General features: G+C 37.0%; 1 protein-coding gene across 1 annotated transcript in view; it reads left to right on the plus strand.

The window, feature by feature from the left end:
- Nucleotides 1–224: 224 nt before the first annotated feature.
- The window catches only part of DNMBP (dynamin binding protein), a 270,386-nt gene continuing 252,063 nt past the window's right edge, over nucleotides 225–18,547 (plus strand). Inside the window, exon 1 of the mRNA XM_053692530.1 lies at nucleotides 225–352. The gene's annotated coding sequence lies outside the window, so the exon portion shown is untranslated. The remainder of the gene's footprint in view (nucleotides 353–18,547) is intronic.

An 18,547-nucleotide genomic window follows, 5' to 3' on the forward strand; every position in this document is an offset into this window, starting at 1 on the left:
ACTGGCTAGTCTAGTGCATAACAAACTCTGAGCTGGGCACTATACAGCACTGGCAGCTCAGGATGAATGATGCAGACTGGCTAGTCTAGTGCATAACAAACTCTGAGCTGGGCTGGGGCACTATATACACCACTAGCTGTATCAGTCTGACCGGTCTCTGTGCTGCTTGCTGGGCGGGGATAAGGTTGCAGTGTGGGCGGGCAGGGAGAGCTGATGGAGGAGGGGGCTGTCTCATGATACTTTCTCCGGGCGGGGCTGCTCCTGGCTGGACTGGCTCGGTGGAACCTCCGGAGAGAAGTGACAGCCTGACCTGGGCAGAAGGAACTTGAGAGGAGCATAGGGCTGAGAGAAGGTAGGGGGGTTACTAAGGGGGTTCCCTGTGTGGGCAGAGCAGCCGGTGCATGAGGAGTGTGAGAGATCTGGGCCCTTGAGGAGGGGTGAAAAACTGGGAAACCTGGCAAGCATTAACAACCCATTGGCTGCCAGACACGAATGCAACACTCCTTAGCTTCCAAAGGGTTAACCCTGCAACTTGCAGGCACTTGACTGACACTTTGTCAACCCTTTCTCCTTTAATTAATGCTTATCTGAAACTGAATATTTTATTGTCTTTCGGAGAGTTATGACTAAATTGGTTAGGGATGGGAGGCAACTTGGCAGTAGTAGTATCATTGTGTATCTTCTCATCTCAGTTTGTTTTAATGCATTGAGTATAACACAGAACTCAGCTTTTTAGAATAATCTTATCATACTTCAAAATGTGTATGTAAATGGTAAATCTACTTTTAGTTAAAGGGATATTGCAGCCCAAATTGGAAACCACATGGGTGCATTTCGGTATTGAACAGAAACATTTTTGCAATATACATGTATTAGCACAAATGCTTCTAATAAAAGCTATAGCTGTTTCAAAAGTGTATTTAAGTATGCACCGTGCACCAGAATTTTTAACACAGCACTTGCTCAGAGAGCCTAAGGTGCTTCCTTGTTCAATCTAGTAATGACTCAATTTGTTAATTGCTGACATGATACAATACCCACTGATGCTCTGAGCAGCTGCAGTGTTTAAAATGTGGGTGCACAGAGAATATCTAGCTATGCCTCACATGCACGTGCTGAGAAAAATGTTAACACTAAAACAATGATAACGTTTACTAGAAGCATTTTTGTCAATACATGTATAATGCAATATGTTTCTATTTAAAGATGTAATTAATCTATATGCATTTACATTTGTACCGGAATGCCCCTTTAAATGTTATGGACCTATCAGTTGCTTATTTCACCGATTATTAAAAACAGCATTTCAGTTTGACATATAGAGAATTATCTCAGGTAGTGGAGTACATGTTTATATAAATGTAGTCCAGGTTTATGGAACAACCAGTTGGCTAAATTCACTAATAATTAAAAACAGTGTTTAAGTTTCTATGTGAACATATGGTATTGATTCACTAAAATACATAGAGAATTATCTCAGGTATTAGAGTACATGTTTATAGAATGGCAAGTTATGGAGAGACTTTTTGTTATTGGAGAGATCTATTGAAACTATACTAGGGATTCCCTGGCAGACTTCATATGTATGCAGAGTCCTCCTCTAAATAAGTACACACTAGATTACTTAGTGAGGAGAGCACACCAGAATTGTTGTTTTAAAAGATAGATACTCCCTTTAATACCAACACTGTTATATTAATGTACTTTTTACCTCTGTGATTACCTTGTATCTAAGCATCTTCTGACAGCCCCCTGATCACATGACATTTTATTTATTATCTATTGACTTTCATTTTAGCCAATTAGTGCAGTGTCTGCCACAATCTACGGGCCTGATCACAATGTTATCCATATGGTTTACATGAACTAGCTCTCCCCTGTTGTGAAAAGCAAATAAAAAAGCATGTGATAAGAGGCGGCCTTCAAGGGCTACGAAAGTATCATATGAGCCTTCCTAGGTTTAGCTTTCAACTAAGAATTCCAAGAGAACAAAGCAAAATTGGTGATAAAAGTAAATTGGAAAGTTGTTTAAAATTACATGCCCTATTTGAAACATTAATTTTTTTTGGACTTGACTGTCCCTTTAATTCTTTAAACTTAATTTTCACCTAACCTAGAGATCTATAATTAACCCCTTAGTGACCGGAGCATTTTTCAATTTTCTTACCGTTAAAGGGACAGTTCACCCAAAAATCACACACAATTTTTTCTCTCCTTTTTAAAGGGACAGTCTACACCAGAATTATTATTCTTTTAAAAGATAGATAATCCCTTTATTACCCATTCCCCAGTTTTCCATAACCACCCCAGTTATATAAATATATGTTAAACCTCTGTGATTACCTTTTATATATATATATATATATATATATATATATATATATATATATATATATATATATATATATATATATATAAAAGCCTCTGCAGACTGCCCCTTATCTCAGTGCTTTTGACAGACATGCAATTTAGCCAATCAGTGCACCTAAATAACTCCACGGGAGTGAGCACAATGCTATCTATATGACACACATGAACTAATACTGTCTAACTGTAAAAAACTTTCAAAATGCTCTGACCTAAGAGGCAGTTTTCAACTGTTTAGAAATCAGTTTGAGCCTACCTAGGTTTAGCTTTTCAAAAATACCAATAAGGGAACAAAGTAAATTTAATGATAAAAGTCAATTGGAAGTTGTTTAAAATTTCATGCCCTGTCTTAATCATGAAAGTTTAATTTTGACTAAACTGTCCCTTTAAATTGTTCCCAATGTTCCATTTTACCTGCTGTAGTATATTAAATTGTTTACAAGTAGCTCCTTTACCTCCATTTCAGCATATGAAATAGCAGATTTAGCCTGTGGTATCACAACCTATACTGAAAGTTTGATATTGGAGTATATGCTATTGACAGACTATGTAAACACAGCCAGCAGAATAAATTACAGTCTCAGTGGGTTGCAGGATAGTTTAAGTAATAAAATGTTAAATTTCCATTGTCCTTTCTAAGTATTGAGCTTTGCTTTACAAACAGTTATAAGAGAAGGAAGCAAGTGTGTGTACACAAAGTGATAACATAATGAGATCTGATATTACCTGAAGCTCAACCCATTGTAATAGGCTGTGGTTTAAAAGCACAAAACCAGCTAATTAATATACACAAATAAACCTGAAAATGAAAATTCTCAAACATTTTATACTCTGCAGCTGGTATAACAAGTCGTTGAAAATACATTAATTGGAAAACAATTTTACGGTGTACTGTCCCTTTAAAGGAACACTGAACCCAATTTTTTTTTCTATCATGATTCAGATAGAGCATGCAATTTTAAGCAACTTTCTAATTTACTCCTATTATCAAATTCTTTTCATTCTCTTGGTATCTTTATTTGAAATGCAAGAATGTAAGTTTAGATGCCGGTCCATTTTTGGTGAACACACTGCGTTGTTCTTGCTGATTGGTGCGTAAATTCACCTACCAATAAACAAGTGCTTTCCATGGGTCTGAACCAAAAAAATATCTTAGATGCCTTCTTTTTTAAATAAAGAAAGCAAGAGAACGAAGAAAATTTGATAATAGGAGTAAATTAGAAAGTTGTTTAAAATTGCATGCTTTATCTGAATCACAAAATAAAAAAATTGGGTTCAGTGTCCCTTTAAGGACCAGGGCTATTTTTACATTTCTGCTGCGTTTGTGTTTAGCTGTAATTTTCCTCTTATTTACTGTACCCACACATATTATATACTGTTTTTCTTGCCATTAAATAGACTTTCTAAGGATACCATTATTTTCATCATATCTTATAATTTACTATAATCTTTTTTTTTTATAAAATATGATGAAAAAATTGAAAAAAAAACACACTTTTTTTTTAATTTTGACCCCCAAAATCTGTTACACATCTACAACCACCAAAAACACCCATTCTAAATAGTTTCTAAATTTTATCCTGAGTTTAGAAATATGCAATGTTTACCTGTTCTTTGCTTTTTTTTTGCAAGTTATAGGGCAATAAGTACAAATAGCACTATGCTATTTCCAAACCATTTTTTCCAAAATTAGCGATAGTTACATTGTAACACGGATATCTGTCAGGAATCCCTGAATAACCCTTCACATGTGTGTGTGTGTGTGTGTGTGTGTGTATGTACACACATGTATGTATGTCAGATCATGTATTGGATTTAGAGATTTTTCTTTATGTCTTTTCTTGATTAAATTGATTATTTTCTTTGATGCCACATTCCTGTATCAATGAGTTGCTTATATTTACCATGTTTGATCATTAGTGCGGAGACATTATTTTGTATTTATTATTTCATCCCCAAATTTGCTTTTTCACAAACTTTTAGGTTAACACTCACCTGAAATTATTTACAAACAGCGTGTGCAATTATGGCACAAATGGTTGTAAATGCTTTTCTGGGATCCCCTTTGTTCAGAAATAGCAGACATATGGCTTTGGCATTTACTTGGTAATTAAAAGGCTGCTAAATGCCGCTGCGCACCACACTTGTATTATTCCCAGCAGTGAAGGGGTAAATTAGGCAGTTTGTAGGACTCCTTTTTGATTAAGTGTAGAGATCAGCCTCCCACCTGACACATCCCACTCCCTGACCCCCCCTCAAACAGGTCTCTTCCCTTCCCCACCTCACAATTGTCACTGCCACTACTAAAATAAAACACTTTTTATTTATTTATTTATTTATTTATTTATTTATTTATATTTTTATTCTGCAGTGTTGGATTAGCCCCCAACCTCCCTGATCCCCCCCCCCGAACAGCTCTCTAACCCTCCCTCCTCTACCAATTTGCCGCCATCTTGGGTACTGGCAGCTATCTGCAAGTACCCAATTTGCTAGAAATTTGCTCACCGGACATCAAACCGGAACTGAACCAGCAATGGGTTGCCCACCCGCCTCCCTACTATGGCTCCCACCCACCAATGATCGCCACCATCACTGGCCAATGTAGAGAGGGCCACAGAGTGCCTCAATATCGAGGCATCACTGCCAGTGCTTGAAACCCCCTGAGGACTTGCAGGGTATGTCCTTGATCACTAACTATCAGTTTTTGTAGGACGTTCCCTGCATGTCCTTGGTCATTAAGGTTAAATTGAGACTTTTGACAACCTATATACAATTGATGCTGAACAGCCAGAGGAGTTTATATGTAATAAACATGTTCTGGTCTGATTCTTCCACAAATATGCATCAGAATATAGATCATGCAATTTTAAGATTCTTTTTAGTTTAGTTTTATTATCAGATTTACTTTGTTCTGTTGGTATCCTTTGTTTAAAAGCATACCTAGATAGGCTCAGAGAGCTAGCTGTTGATTGGTGTATACATATATATGCCTCTTTTTACTGGCTCGCCTGATGTGTTTAGTTAGCTCCCAGTACGGCAATGCTGCTCTTGAACTGACCCCCACCCCCCTCTGCAAATGTAAACTGCTTCTGACACGTTAGCATTTTTTAGACTTTTTTTTTTTCTTAGTAGCTGTTTTAGGTCTAAGGATTCCATTAATATTTTTTTTTTTTTTTATTGAGATTACAGAAGGTAACAAATAAATAAGTTGTCCATTCACAATGACAGATAAAGCAGACACATGTATATAATAAACAGTTGGTATGTTACAAGGAAACCCATACGCTGAGTTTAAGAGCTTAAGAAAATTATGTCAGTGATATATTTTGTTGAGGGAAATAGTGAATAGTTAGATAAGTATTTGCTAAAAATCCCTTCAGTCATAATGTCATATGATCACGTGTAATAATACTCAGAGCATGGTTATTGGTCAATGAATGAGAGAGTAAATGGACTATTCTAAATGAGATCTCTTTTTTTTTTTTTGAGTGGAGTGTAAGTTTAGATTGAAATGGTAAATATAAAGGAGAAATTAAGGGAATATCAGCGGGCGAGAGACGCTTAAAAATTGAAAGGAAGGGGGTGGGGCGTGTCCAAGGGGTTTAAGAATATTATAGAGAGTATTGTTGGGCTAAGTAACAAAAATATATCTGATAGGGACTACTTGGAGCTAAAGGGGTATATAGGGGAAAGGCTAATGTACATCTGAGGGATATTTCCAAGCCAATTTCCATTGTGGGGGGTGTACAGAGCTTAATATTACTATCATTAGTATCTGCTATGTATCATCCAAACTTAACAAGATGAGTCATTACCTGTAAAATGGTAACATTAGGTGATTCTTATTAGATGAGCAGCCCCAGGATCCATTGATGTGAAAAAGGTTAAAGCATATACTTCCCTAAAAACAAAGTGCCTAAAGCCACTGCAAGTACAGAAACAGGGGACTATGTACCGTTAAAATTCCCTTTAAAGTTGGATGTAAGGTATAGGGTAATCTCAGGGGTGTCAACCGTGACTGGACGTTTAACTTGGGATAAAAGGCTGGCATGTAATAGTATTCTTATAGTGGGGGGATACTTATGCAGTAGTTTGTAATAACACATATTTCAGTCCCATCATCAATTATTTTGGTATTCTCTTCCAGAAATGTCAGGTATAATGTCAAGAATGAAGTTGTGTGTATATCTACTGGTATTATAAATAGATAGAATGCATTAGCAGGCTGAAATGTAATATAGGTGGTAAATGGATGTTCGTGAGTAAGATATCATACCCATTTGATCATGCATGGTAATGAGAGCCTCTCTAACTGTCAACTCATGATCGTAACTTAGCCAATACAGAGCTTTCTTATTATCTAACCGGTATACCTGAGCCAGAGATAGAAGCGTGGGGTAGGTTAAGAGTAAGTTATTATCTGTGTGTAGGGAGCCTTGTAAATAAATATATGAACACTTATACAGGTTAGGGCTACTTTACATGTGGAGGTTCCAGCAATGCAACTATAGAGCTGATAGAATATTAAAGGGCCACTAAACCCAAAATCTTTCTATCCTGATTCAGATAGAACATACAAATTTAAACAACATTACAATTTACTTCTATTATTTATTTTGTTTCATTTTTGAGATATCCTTATTTGAAGAAAAAGCAATGCACATGGGTGAGCCAATCATGTGAGGCTTCTATGTGCAGCAACCAATCAGCAGCTACTGAGCATATCTAGATATGCTTTTCAGCAAAGAATATCAAGAGAATAAAACAAATTAGATAATAGAAGTAAATTAGAAAGATGTTTAAAAATGCATTCTCTTTCTAAATCATGAAAGAAAAAATGTGGGTATCATGGCCCTTTAAGCCCGATAGCATGCCTGAGTAGCTATCACAACCTATTTTGTGAGTTGGGGTGTATAGTATAATGCATCAGTATGACATGAACCCTGACCCTCTAAGATATAGTTCCTTAAACATCATAAGGATACACATTCCATTAAACAACAGTAAATTTGGACCCAGAACAGTGAATATATAGGAGCCCAATTGTATCTATAAAGCACACAAACCTTAAAAGTTCAAACGTCTCTAACCAAACAAGGTATAGGAAACTAGGCAGGATGAAGTCGCTCAGTCAACCATACAGCTTATTGTCCGACTAATTAGGAAGGGCAGCAAACTAAATTGTAGGGCTTAGCGAGAGTAGATGCTAGATAGGCTCTACTGAGCGACTTACTCACAGCAATAACAGTTGAAGACAGTAAATACAAAACATAACTATGAAGATTTAAGTACGGGGTGTACACTAAGACTCTGAGTATATGAGAAGCCCCAGGATAATCACAGTCACCATAACTAGCCAACACCGCTCCTGTATGACAGGTTTAGATCTGATGTATGGAGCAGGAGGGAATCTTTCAGACCATAGGAGAGTTGAGAGTTACTTAGATTTGGCCGGTTAGTGTCCATGAGTGGAGGGGCATATGTTCCTAATGTGGTGTCGTTCTCTAACTCTGTGGTGATAGCGTGTGATTTGCCAGCACCTTGTCTTCTCAAAACTGTAATAGCAGGCGCCATAGTCGACCACGTTGTTTCCATGCCGCAAAAGTACTCCCAGTAGCTGGCCGTACCTCTCTGTGTCTCAATTTGAATAAGTTCCATGTGGCGAACCTGCTCAAAGGTGAGGGCGTCATTGATATCTCCCAAACAAAGTTCCTTTATAGCGGGGATATCTGACCGGTTCCTTTGATGTGAGGAAATCGGTGCGGTGTGCATGCTATTATCAGCAGTGTCAGGGGTGTAGAAATCGACCTCGATGTTAGTGTCCAGTTCCCCCGTTGTCTGTCCGGACCTCCCAGCTGAGCTGGGTCCCTTAAGTTGTGTAGCGGTATCCGCTGCTTCGGTGATGTAAAATGTTGCTTCACATCTCCTCGGTGCTTCCGACATAGGAACCAGATCGTAGAAGTTATTGAGGATCTGTTGCTCAATATCTTTGAGTAAGCACTTAATCTGTAGATATGTGTCCTCCGCCATACCTGAGAGCAGGGCTTAAGGGAGAGCTGAAGAGATCAGGAATAGGACTGCGTTACCCCAGTGTTAATGTAAAAGTAGCACTATGGCGGCATCAGGCCGTGGCCTTTTTCTTTATCCTCCGGTCGGTCAAAGTGAGTTTTCAGTGCATGGAAGTTGGGCAAAAGAAGTATCCGTATGCTCACTGTCTTTTCCGTATTTCCTGCACTAGATTAGGGGAAAAAATAGTTTGTCAGGAGAGCAATAATCAGAGTATTATGAAATTAGATGAGGAGCTCTCTGACTTTGCGACTTATCGTGGTTATGGCTTAGACACGCCCCCCAGGATTCCATTAATATTTTAAAAGAACATGAAACCCAAAGTATATTTTTCATGATTAAAGTGACAGTCTAGTCAAAATTAAACTTTCATGATTCAGATAGAGCATGCAATTTTAAGCACCTTTGTATTTTACTCCTATTATCAATTTTCTTCTCTTGTTATCTTTATTTGAAAAAGCAAGAATGTAAGCTTAGGAGCCAGCCCGTTTTTGATTCAGCACCTGGGTAGCACTTGCTGATTGGTGGATACATCTACCTAGGTTCTGAACAAAAAATGTCCTGGATATATATGTGTGTGTGTGTGTGTGTTCATAAAGAAAAGATAAGTTACAGTTGTTTAAATTGGTATTTAAAGTAGTAGGAAAATAGTTTGTATAAACTGATACCAAACTATCAGTTGCTCATTGATTGATAAGAAAAACTCCCATAGTTCTATACAGGCACATATATCCCTAACAAAATAAATAAGAGCAATAGCTCTATATGGAGAGGAAGCAAACACATATAGATTTTACACTGTATTTATAAATGACCATACTTGTGTATCCCAATGATATCCATAAAAGTAATGAAAACATTCTGTATACATTTTTGACTCCACAGAAAATTTTGCCAGCCGGGTGGCATTAGGAAGTAGCCGGGTTGGTACTATGTAATATTTTTTATTATATAATTTTCTGCTATCCAAAGCACAAAGTAATTGCATAATTTAACATAAATGTATTTAATGATAATTTGTTCAATAAAAAATTAACATTTTTAATATTAGCTCATTTTAATTTAATATTGGCTAAAATTTTAGTAGATTGGTTGGTAAAATCAGCCTGGTGGTGCACTCGCTAAAAAGATCCCTGGGGAGAACACTAACATACATATGTGTGTGTGTTTGTAAATTTTCACGGGCCGTTAACTAAGTCCCATCATTTTGCTGTCTGCCTGTCATTTATGCACACAGCGCGTCAGCCTTTAGTGGGATTAAGTTTCAACGTATCATGTTATGTAATTCCCTGCCACTTGTTGCTGTTCATGTACTGAAATAGAGTGGCACGTGTCTGATCCTCTCAGCCAAATAATCAGCTTGATTCTAGAATACTGTAAAGTGGCAACAAAAGGACAGCGCAGCAGCGGCATTGTATCATTATGTCTAGGCAGCATTATTCTGCGTAAACTTTATGCAAAAGAAAAAAATGTCAGGATAACAATCGGCTATATTGGAATATTTCCATCTCTCCAGTAGGACAGTCAACCAAACACAATAAATTTATGTATAAGAATACATGATTTTATATATATATATATATATATATATATATATATATATATATATATATATATATATATATACGATCAAGAATGATATTGCTTAGTTAAAGGTTTAATAATAATAATTGATTTAGGATTTATAGGAAATTCATTACTAATGATTTGAATAAATCATTGCTACAAATATTATTTTTCTTGTTAGATAAATCTGTAGTGATGCATATTTAAAGGGCCATGATAGTTGAAAAAATACATTTTCTAATTCGTTATCGACCCTGCACTACTGTGTGTTTAACCCTTGCAAAGGGTTAAACACACAGTAGAAGAACCGTAGAGCGCTGCCAGTCCCAAACAGAAACTGCCACTGATTCAATCAGCAGCGCTATTTGCCCATCCGACTTCTATTTTAACCTCTTTACTGGGATTAAACACAGTATCGCAGGGTCGATATCCGTAAAATTACACAATGAATTAGAGCATGTCTTATTGTTTTTTACTATTATGGCCTTTTAAAGGGTAAGATAGTCAAACATTTTCTTTGTACCATCTGAACTAGAATGCTTCAGAATAGATGCTTCTGTGCTGAATAAAACAACTTTTTATGTGCGAGTTGTCCCTATCAGCTAATGAGCAATTAAGTCTCACATTCACATTACGTTTAAACAGCTTTTACTTAAAGGGATACTAAACCCAAATTTGCTAAATGTAGCCACCAATCGGTAAGCTCTATCCAGGTGCTGAACCATAAATGGGCCGGCTTCTTAGCTTACATTCATGCTTTTTTAAATAAAGATAGCAAGAGAACAAAGAAAAATTGATAATATGACTAAATTAGATAGTTGCTTAAAATTGCATGCTCTATCTGAATATTGAAATACAATATTTGGGTTTAGTGTCCCTTTAAAGGACCACGTCACTTTTATGCATTATTTTGCTTGTTTGCATAGTGAAAAACTTTACAGGTATTCTAGGCCAGACTATATAGAAATGTTAAACAACAATTTAGCGGTCTCTGTGTAAATAAGCCAGGAGAGATTCTGTAGTTAAAAAGTTCAGTTTATTGGATACATTACGTTAAAATCGACAAGGCAGGAAACACGCCAGCTGCAGTACCTGTCTGCTGTGCCCTTTTCTATTTTAACATAATGTATCGAATAAACGGAACTTTTTAACTACAGAATCTCTCCTGGCTTATTTACCCAAAGACCGCTACATTGTTGTTTTTGCTTTCAAGTTCTGAAATTGTTTGGGGGCAGAGTAGAGAACCCCAGTGGTCTAGGTGTTACAGCCAATGCCGAACTAACAGTGTCGGCACCAAAACGAGGCTACACGCCACCAGCATTGTGAAGCGGACGCTGTCAACTAACGGAGGTAACATTTGGAAGAGAACTTTCCTTAGATTCTTCTGACAGGACTTTGCTCAGTGCGTTAAGCCTTTGTTTATATACCAGTTATCAAATCTGGGGATATTCTATATCATGTATTAATAACCCTGTGTAAGCCGCAACAGTGGGACTCAGAGAGAGTTGGAATCATGGGGTAATACATAACCTTCTCACCTACACAGTCTATACTTTTTGATGGGTTATATATAGAAATGTTGTTTAATTATTTGTGTGAGATCAATATACTAAAAATGTGAACATTATAATATTTAAGTCAGTTGTGTATTTTTAATACAGATTAAAATAGCACATCTATAGGCTTGATATTGAGCGATGGTAAAACATTACAATCTATAGTATTGCATAAATAGTTTGTGAGAAGTTTCTGTCTATAAAAAGGTATTTTTATTTTAATAATAAAATACCTGTTGTAATGATGCTGTGTTCCCCCTTTCTAAATGGCTTTGTGACATGTACATTTGTCCACGCTGCTCTATATTCATATACTGTATACACATGTACACAGACCGGGCTAGACTAGAAGATGAACTTTGCATGGAGATGAGGTGACACTTTCATTGGAAATAATAGTCTGTGTTATTGGTTGTACAGCACATCATTTAAAAAAAAAAAAAAACCTTTTAAAGGGGGTTGCAGTGGAGCTATATAACAGGTAGCACTTTATATATATTAAGAGTTAGTTCATTTCATTTTTGCATGAGATTGTCTCTTTAAACAAGGCATCGCTTCCATGTCCCTGCAACTGATTAAAGGTAATGTAGGAATGAAAAGAAAAACAGTAAAAGGTCATTTCTTTGTAAGGATAACAGAGCATGTAATGATGTTAGGCCGTAAAAGTTCCATTTAGTTGCCTCATAACATCTGAATGTAATTCACTGTGACAATAGCACATAAGCTGTGAGTAATGTATTTGCATTAATGGGTCAGATACACTTTGTGAGTTTCTTCCCACTTATTCTTACAAAGCTGCGTTCCTAAACAGGCTTTTGTGTAGTTTCTGCGCAGATTCCTTGTGTGTGGGTTTTAATTCACCCGTTTCTGTTTTTTTTTTTTGTTTTTTTTTTTTAAAAAAAAGAAAAATATGAGATCCTATTTATTTATTCTTAAAGGGACATGAAATCCAACATTTTTCTTTTATGATTCAGATAGAGCAAACATTTATAAACAACTTTTCAATTTATTTCTATTATCATAAATTATAGAAATGTGTGCACTCTATCCAGTTTACAAACAAAAAACAATTTTGGTGCTAGCAGTCACTATACAATAGTAAACAAAAGGATAAGAGAGTAGTCACAGCTAAAAAATGCATGCTGTGAAAAAGAATGACAAGGCAGCACTCAAATTGCGTAAATAACAAGTGGTTTATTTGGTAAACCTACATATGTCAAAAACAATTCACAAAACCCTTAATTATACTAAAAAGGAGTAACTAGTAAACCCAGGCCTGGTTTGTACTTAATCTAACACACTACCGTAAAACTACGGTTATAACAAATGATTGTTCGAAGTATATGGCTTGTTTAAACTATGCACTGTTACAAACAGACAAACAATGTGTAAAAGATGTGTGAAAGATAAACTGTTGCAACAAAATTCAAAGGAGACACAGATTAACAAATGTCCGTTTACCAGAGCACTTAGTGTGAATCACACGCTCTGCAATTGAGAAATGTTACAAAGAAGCAGTTCCATAACGGTTTCAGTACCTCCTTGTATGCAACTGTTTGAAGTGGAGTGCTAAGTCCCTGGCAGCTGGTCTAAAGCATACCGAGTTACTTTGATGAGGTTCTGACAACTGAAAAGCACGCAGCAGTCTTGAATAGAAGTTCCGGTTTTTTGAATACAAGGAGGTACTGAAACCGTTATGGAGCTTTAACACACATCGCTTTGTTTGGAGAATTACCAGGATCTGGCATGAGAAATATGCATAGTTTGGAGTGATCAAGTGGTAATTATAAAAGCTAGTGTTGAAGCGAATACTGGAACTTCATACCGCGAATGTGGTGAGACTGTTTGCTCAGTAATCTATAACAGTTGGTCTTCCAATCAGTAACACTGGAACTGCTTCTTTGTAACATTTCTCAATTGCAGAGCGTGTGATTCACACTAAGTGCTCTGGTAAACGGACATTTGTTAATCTGTGTCTCCTTTGAATTTTGTTGCAACAGTTTATCTTTCACACATCTTTTACACATTGTTTGTCTGTTTGTAACAGTGCATAGTTTAAACAAGCCATATACTTCGAACAATCATTTGTTATAACCGTAGTTTTACGGTAGTGTGTTAGATTAAGTACAAACCAGGCCTGGGTTTACTAGTTACTCCTTTTTAGTATAATTAAGGGTTTTGTGAATTGTTTTTGACATATGTAGGTTTACCAAATAAACCACTTGTTATTTACGCAATTAGAGTGCTGCCTTGTCATTCTTTTTCACAGCATGCATTTTTTAGCTGTGACTACTCTCTTATCCTTTTGTTTACTATTGTATAGTGACTGCTAGCACCAAAATTGTTTTTTGTTTGTAAACTGGATAGAGTGCACACATTTCTATAATTTATAATTTGGACATATGCAGCTGATTTAATGCTGTTTCAGTTGAGCACCTATCTTTGATTACGAACCGAGTGGAGTCTATTTACTATTTGGTATCCTCCATTTTGTCAAGAACTCTGTTGCTTTTCGTTCTGGGGTGGTAAAATGGCATTTAAAATTACTGATGAAAGATGGCAGAGTGATGTGAGTGAAGCTTTTAAAGCCACAATTATCATTGATGAGCAAAATATTGATGAAAAAAGTGAAGATGTGTTCACAGCGTTCAAATTATATAAAGCTAAAGCTATTAAAGAATTGAAACTTAAATGGGAGATTGCTAGTCTTGAGAACTATGTTAGAGAAAAACTAATACCAAGAGGTCTAAGGATCAAATTGGACCCTGGCATTAGTTTAAGAGGACCAAATGCTGATAATGAATTTGTTGCAAAATGGAATGCAATTCTAACTAAATGTACAATTGAACTGATGGAATTAATGATATCAGAGGATAAAATTAAGTTAGAAGAAAGCAAGATTGAAGTAGAAAAGGCATATTTAGCTGTTAATATTTTTTCTGTAGATCCAGCTTTCGAAAAATTAAACAAAGAGATTCAAAGGAATCTAGATAAATTACAAAATGAAGTGAAATTTAGAAAGAGGAAAAAATTAATGAGAGATCAGGATGATGAAAGGAAAAACAAGATCTACATCTACAGAAATAATAATAACAGCAGGTTTTCATATGACTCAGGGACTGACAACTCAGATAATGAACAAAATGAAATTGTGGCAGGCTCTTCTTTAGACCTGCCCCCTTTAGGCGGAAAACAAGGAGGGGGGGCAGGAGAAAGAGAGGGAGGTGGACGCTCTTCAAACAGGAGAAGAGGTGGTGGGAGGTACAAGAACAACAGAGGTACACGGATGTTAACCAGGAATCAGAGGGTATAACCTCTATTCTTGGCTCACATGGATCTGGGGGTGTTGACACCCTCAGGGTTGTGAACTTATCTTCCGTCCCCCTTTCCCTCACACAAATGTCACTGCTAAGTAAAGGTTTGTCGTTCTGTCCATCGACACATCTGGATAAATTTGAATTCATCAAAGACCTAAACTTATTTGCCAGGAAGCTGGTACTTAAAAAAGTGATGAATAGAAAAATGGGTCCGGATGTGCCTCTGGACAAAAGAGACAAACCTGCCCTGGATGACTTACTGTCACTTTTAGAGGAGCAAAATGAGGATGTTGATATCACTCAACACCCTAAAAAATCCAATTTTAGACCGACTTCCAAATACATGCCCCCACTCTCAACAGCTCCAGAGATTCAAAACTTTGTAAGATGCGTTGAAAGAGAGATTGGGGATTTACAAGGATGTGAAGTCGTTCAGGATAATTTGAGTTTAGATGAGAGAAGGTCTCTCAAAGAATTACTCAGCAGTAAGGGTCTCATTTTTAAATCATCCGATAAGGGTGGTAACTTGGTAGTCATGAATGATAATGACTATGTGACAGAAATCCAGAGGCAATTATCTAACACTACACAGTATGAATTGACAAACAGAATTGCATTTGATACATCTTGTAATGAGCTTTTGTTCATTCTCAATGATGCCTTGAGAGAAGGGCTAATAACAACCAAAGAACATGCATTCATGTTCAAAAAGTTTCCTATTGTGCCAACCTTTTACTGCATTCCCAAGCTGCATAAAAGCATGAGCAAACCGCCAGGACGACCAATTATCTCGGGCATAGGGGGGCCTATGGAAGGAGCGAGTAGATATATAGACTACTTTATGAGACCCTTCCTAAGTTCATTGCCCTCCTATGTCCAAGATACTTCAGATGTCCTTAGGAAATTAGATGGCATTGAGGTTGATGAAGACACATGGTTAGTGACCCTTGATGTCGAGTCGTTATACTCCTCGATCCCCCATAATGTGGGAATCAGAGCAACCAGATATTTTCTAGAACAAAGAGGGCATGATTTTCAAAAGCACACTGATTTTGTAATCTCTTTGTTACAACTCATTTTGAATAATAATATATTCCAATTTGATGGAAGATATTATAGACAGCTTCAAGGCACGGCCATGGGTGCCACATGTGCCCCCACATATGCCTGTCTACATCTAGGCTTATGGGAGGCACGAGAGGTTTTCTCGTGTTTTGAATCCCTGGTGGAGGCACATGTGGCACTCTGGCTCCGCTATGTGGACGATATTCTACTCCTGTGGCGGGGCAGCAAAGAGTTGTTTGAAAATTTCTTGAGTATTTTGAACTCTGACAATGGGTACAACATCTTTCTCACATGTGAAATGAGTAAAGATGAAGCAACTTTCTTAGATCTATCAATTAGGAAAGAAGGTAGACACTTAACCACTAGGGTCCATCGAAAATCAACGGCCACTAATAGCCTTTTACATGCTACTAGCCACCATCCTGAATGCCTAAAAACTGGCATTCCAGTTGGCCAATTCCTTCGGTTGAGAAGGAATTGTTCTGACTTAGAGGAGTTTGAATCACAGGCCAAAGACATGTCGTCTAGGTTCCTTGAAAGAGGATATTCTAAAAGACAGGTTAAAAGGGCCTGGACAAGGGCTAGGAACAGCACAAGAAATGATCTGCTCTATAAACAGAATGTAGTTAAAAGAAATGGTGATAAGGTACGCCTCATAACTAAATACAACGCACACTGGGGCAAACTTAGAGACATCATGAATAAATATTGGCACATGTTGACTATTGATACTGAACTAAAAGACTATGTAGGAGACTTTCCATTGTTGACAGCACGCAGAGCTGACAGTCTTAAGGATAAGCTTGTTAGAAGTGAATACACAAGAGAACCGAAAACCAATTGGTTAAGCACAAGAGGCAAATGGCAAGGCTGTAGTCCTTGTGGGCATTGTGTGTACTGCAGGTTTATACAAAAAACATGTAAATTTGAAACTTTAACAGGTAGACAATATAATATAAAACAATGGATAACCTGCAACACTACAGGTGTCATTTACCTCCTGCATTGCTCATGCCCCCTATTCTATATAGGGAAAACAAAACGTGATCTGAAAGATCGAGTCAGAGAGCATAGGGATGATATTAAGAACAAAGAGCAGGATAGCCCAGTAGCCAGACACTTTGAATTATATCATAATTCTGATTTCACTATCATGAAAGTAACTGGCATCCAGCACATAAAACAGCACCGCCGTGGGGGTGATGTTGATAATATGCTGTTGAGGAATGAATCCCGATGGATTTATCGACTAAACACTCTGGCTCCAAATGGCCTTAATGAAAAAATAGATTTCTCATGTTTTCTGTAGAACCGTCTTTAGTAGGGGACAAATGTTAAAGAACTTGTTGGTATCTCAATATATACATTAATTTTTTGGTTGTGTATATAATGGTCATTAGTTTAGCCTTAATGATAAGTAAAGGTTTAGAGATGTAAAAAATTGCAAAGGTAGAAAAATTGTGTAGTTTCGATTTTGCCATCCCAGAATGAAAAAGAAAAACCCAAGTATATGTTGCATAACATGTAACTATTTAACAAATATGATGTTTGTGCAATAAAGTTTTTGTTTATCTTTGAAAATGAGGTTGCAATATGGTGCTTAAACTGTCATCAATTAAATATTTGAATTAGCTATTGTGCTATAAAAGGGGTGTTTTCACCACAAATAAGCATCCGATGAGGCCCTAAAGTCAGCCCACTAAGGGGAGGGGCGAAACGCGTCATGTCTGACGTTTTGTGAAGCGGCAACTGTTTGAAGTGGAGTGCTAAGTCCCTGGCAGCTGGTCTAAAGCATACCGAGTTACTTTGATGAGGTTCTGACAACTGAAAAGCACGCAGCAGTCTTGAATAGAAGTTCCGGTTTTTTGAATACAAGGAGGTACTGAAACCGTTATGGAGCTTTAACACACATCGCTTTGTTTGGAGAATTACCAGGATCTGGCATGAGAAATATGCATAGTTTGGAGTGATCAAGTGGTAATTATAAAAGCTAGTGTTGAAGCGAATACTGGAACTTCATACCACGAATGTGGTGAGACTGTTTGCTCAGTAATCTATAACAGTTGGTCTTCCAATCAGTAACACTGGAACTGCTTCTTTGTAACATTTCTCAATTGCAGAGCGTGTGATTCACACTAAGTGCTCTGGTAAACGGACATTTGTTAATCTGTGTCTCCTTTGAATTTTGTTGCAACAGTTTATCTTTCACACATCTTTTACACATTGTTTGTCTGTTTGTAACAGTGCATAGTTTAAACAAGCCATATACTTCGAACAATCATTTGTTATAACCGTAGTTTTACGGTAGTGTGTTAGATTAAGTACAAACCAGGCCTGGGTTTACTAGTTACTCCTTTTTAGTATAATTAAGGGTTTTGTGAATTGTTTTTGACATATGTAGGTTTACCAAATAAACCACTTGTTATTTACGCAATTTGAGTGCTGCCTTGTCATTCTTTTTCACAGCATGCATTTTTTAGCTGTGACTACTCTCTTATCCTTTTGTTTATTATTTCTATTATCAATTTTGCTTCATTCTCTTAGTATCATTTGTTTACGGAGCAGCAATGCACTACTGGCAGCAATGCACTACTGGGAGCTAGCTGAACA

Source organism: Bombina bombina, chromosome 9 (genome assembly GCF_027579735.1).
Source record: "Bombina bombina isolate aBomBom1 chromosome 9, aBomBom1.pri, whole genome shotgun sequence".
NCBI classification, from domain to species: Eukaryota; Metazoa; Chordata; class Amphibia; order Anura; family Bombinatoridae; genus Bombina; species Bombina bombina.